This window comes from Pipistrellus kuhlii, unplaced genomic scaffold (assembly GCF_014108245.1).
Source record: "Pipistrellus kuhlii isolate mPipKuh1 unplaced genomic scaffold, mPipKuh1.p scaffold_m20_p_13, whole genome shotgun sequence".
In the NCBI taxonomy this organism is placed as follows: Eukaryota; Metazoa; Chordata; class Mammalia; order Chiroptera; family Vespertilionidae; genus Pipistrellus; species Pipistrellus kuhlii.
The window spans coordinates 40,187,213-40,191,122 of record NW_023425438.1 but is presented as its reverse complement, the minus strand read 5'-3'; the positions used below and the strand labels follow the sequence as shown (position 1 = coordinate 40,191,122).

Below are 3,910 nucleotides of genomic sequence, written 5' to 3'. Positions count from 1 at the left end.
ATGTTTCTATCTCTTCTTCTCCCTTCTCTGAAGTCAATTAAAAATAATTTTTAAGCAGAAAAAAAAAGAAATTGGGAGGAAGTATTACTTTATAGGATTAGGATATATTTAAAAAATAAATGGACAAACTAAAACCTATATTATCATTGGTATTCTCAGAAATAAGAGATGACATGATAACTATAAAATTAGAACAGGATATTACAAAATGTACATCATGGTGACTATAGTTAACAATAATGGTTATATATTTAAAAGTTGTTAAGAGGACAGCTCTTAAAAGTTCTTACCACAAGAACAAAAAAAGTATGTCTATAGGTGGTGATGGATGTTAACTTTATAATATATACAAACATCAAATCATTATGTTGTACCCCTACCATTAATATGTTATGTGTTGATTTTATCTTAATTTTAAATAGGATATAATTAGAAAGGGATATTCATGATGTTCAAGAAATATAAACCTTTGGAAATTCAATACTCTGACAGTAAATAAAATTTAGAAGGAATTTATTAGACAGAAAAAAATAGACCAAAATTACAAAGAAAGATAAAAAGTAATAAATGTATTTTTGGTCTTGACGGTGGTTATGCTTTCATGGATATATGCATAGCTCCAAACTCATAAAATTGTATACATTACAACCTAAATATGTATAGCCTTTACATGCCAATTACATCTCATTAAAGCCTTTAAACAAAAAGGAAAGGTATAAAAATAAGATCATTCTTCTCCTCTTGCCAGGTTTTCTCATGGGAGTGACATCATCTTTAAACCCTGTGTGGCAATCCCTGACGCCCCGCTGAACATGCTGAACATCTCCTCCTTCTCCTTTGGGCTGATCCCCCAGCAGGAGACTCACAGTGGCAGCATCTACAACCTGGATGTGCTTACCATCACAGAGGAGACTCTGCATTCCCGCTTCCTGGGGGGTGTCTGCAATGTAGCCAGCGTGTGCCTACAGATTGATTACCCAACTGTTGTGTCAGTACTCCATTCTGTCATCAATGGGTACAAGCAAGTTCTGGCTCTGTCTGTGGAGACTGACTACACCTTCCCACTTGCTGAAAAGGTCAAGGCCTTCTGGGCTGATCCATCTGCTTTTGTGGCTGCTGCCCCTGTGGCCACCACCACCCCTACTGCTACTGCTGCTACTGCAGCCCCAGCCAAAGTTGAAGCAAAGAAGTGTCAAGGAGTTGGAAGATGATATGGGATTTGGTCTCTTTGGTTAATTACCAAAAAGCAACCAGCTCAGCCATCTCTATTTGAGAAACAAGGAAATAAAGGCTTACTTTGCTTAAAAAACAAAATAGATCATTCTAAGAGGTTCAATATCCAAATAAGACAAGTTCCAGAAAAGGTCATTAGAGAAAAGAGAAGAGATAAAATATATTTAGGAAACTTTCCTGGAAATGAAGTACAATATATTTTAAATATAAAGATCCCTGAGTGCTCCCAGTACAACAAATGGACATTTAATACACCATTGAATCTATTTATTAAACTTTAGATCAGTAGGGAAATTACCAATACCACTTTTAGAATAAAAAACGAAATGTATCATTTTAAAGGATTAATTATATACTAGCTACGGCCCTATCAAAAATACTTGAAACTATAAGACAATAGAAAAGCAGTTTTAAAATCTGAAGAAATATTATATAAAACCACAAATTCTCTATCCAACCAAGGCTATCTAGGCAACCGATCAACCCAGTGTTATTATCACTTGTTCAAGGCTTTACCAAAACCTTTCTTTCCTATCTTTTTCTCCTCAGGAAGCTAATGTTTGACTTAGGTTGTCAACATAAGGGAACAACTAGCAAAAAAAACAAGAGTCCATACCAGAAACAATATCTCACAGGAAAAAACGAATGAGATGCCCCTGGATGAAGGCAAAGACCACCCCCAGGATGACAGAAAAGTACCAGCACTGGGGTCAACTACAGCCAGACTGTAGGAAGTTGTTACATGGAGATAAAATATATAGCACAACTAATCTATCTGAGCATTTTAAGGGACATCTGGAGAATTTTCTAAGTGTTTGAGTTTAAACCAATAATAAGGCTATAGAAAAATCAAGCAAATTTTTTAAAGTGGTCCAGAAATAAACAATTCATCAAGGTTCAACTATGAATAACATTTGTATACTTATAAGAATGTAAGTAATAATTAGTATTATCAAATTAGTACTATTTTAGGAGGGTGGAAATGGGAAGTTTGAATGGATGTGCTGGGGTAGAAGAAGCAGAGATTATTTTTTTCCTAATGGAAAGGGAATGGATGATATTTAAAACTAAACAATCAAAAAGTAGCAGTGTTATTCAACACATTATTTGGAGCCATTTAAGTAAATAACAAAAATAACCACCTGGAAAAAATTGAGTGTTTTTTTCCAAGTTAGTACAAATGTTAATGCAATTATAATTAAAAATCTCAATTTTGGGAAGATAATGGCCATGTAATTTAGAGTTGAATGTGTTGGGTTCTCTCTGGGAATTTTACATAGTCCCTTTTAAAGCATTCCCAGAGGAATGGGAAAAAGAAAAATTACTCTGTCTCTGCCCTACTATGTCTGCCCAAGGAGACCCAGAGGAAGCCCTAAGTCAGGCTCATATTTGAGTGATAACTGGAAGCTGAATGTATCCCAGAGAATGGTAGTGTCAATATTGTTCTCCTCTGACATTTTACATCCTACTCTTGCTGTCCACCATGATATGTTAAAATTCAGTTTTAATGCCACTATGTTCCCCCTAAATGTAAAATTAAAAAAAAAATAAACACCCAAATGTATTTACACAGGAAATTAATGAATATGATCCTAAAGAAGAAAAGAAGGCCCTCAAACGTACATCTCTTCACTCTGTTCTCTCCATACAAACTCATCAATTCTTCTTCAGAGAAGGCTACTGTGATTCCTGTATTTTATATTATTCCAGACTTGTTTCTGTTTTTTTCTATATTATTTTCCTTATGGCTAAACAATCCATTTATATGTCATTGATTTCCAAATTTTTCATGACCCCTAAAAAGAGCCTTATACAAGGTGGAAACTTAATAACTATTTATTAAATGGATTATACACATAGTATAATAAGAAATGTGTATATAAATATTTTTTATATTTATTTTCTACTTAGCAATATATTCTGAAAATCATTCTGTTAGTATATAGTGACCTTACCCTACTTGTTACTAACTATGCATACTGTTAAATTTTGTGAATAGTTTCTATTGGTGGGCACCTTGTGGCTTTTTTATAAATATTAGAGCTGATTTTGCAGTGGCCATCGTCGTACATATGCTCCTGTGCACATATGTTCTTGTACATGTACTTCTTTCAGGGACATACTGAGAAGTTAATTTCTGAAAGAAAAAGTGTTTGATTTACTATGAAAATTTTTATTTCATTATAATATAAGATTATATCTTTTAAAATGGTATGATGTACACCTGGAATTCTAAGGAAATAAAACCTCTAGCCTTGGCACCTGCAGCATGTATATTTATAAAGAAATTTTATGCAATATGCTACCAAAATAATTTTGAAATTGAGAAGGCTGTTCTTTTATTTTTAATAAAAAATTGTAATGCATGTGAAATGGAAGAAGTGAACCAAACCACCAGTAAGTTGATGTGCCATGTATTTTTACTGAATAACAATTTTCAAAGTTATGCATGCTGAAATGTCAACATGAATAGAGATAGGAAAGATCATTAAATGATGAGGGGAAAAACAAAAATAGGATGGTTTATCTTCTGCTTCAAAATGTACTGCAGTTATTACACTGGGGATCATAAAGTTTCTTCTAATTTATGATATGAAGTGAAAAGAATGAAATAAAGATAATAGCCAAATTTTATTCAAAATCCCAAAGTCCTAGATATGCTGTACATCTTTCATCC

General features: G+C 33.3%; 1 pseudogene; it reads left to right on the top strand.

The window, feature by feature from the left end:
* Window positions 1-812: 812 nt before the first annotated feature.
* Window positions 813-1,309, top strand: LOC118717781 (annotated as a pseudogene).
* The last annotated feature ends 2,601 nt before the right edge of the window (window positions 1,310-3,910 follow it).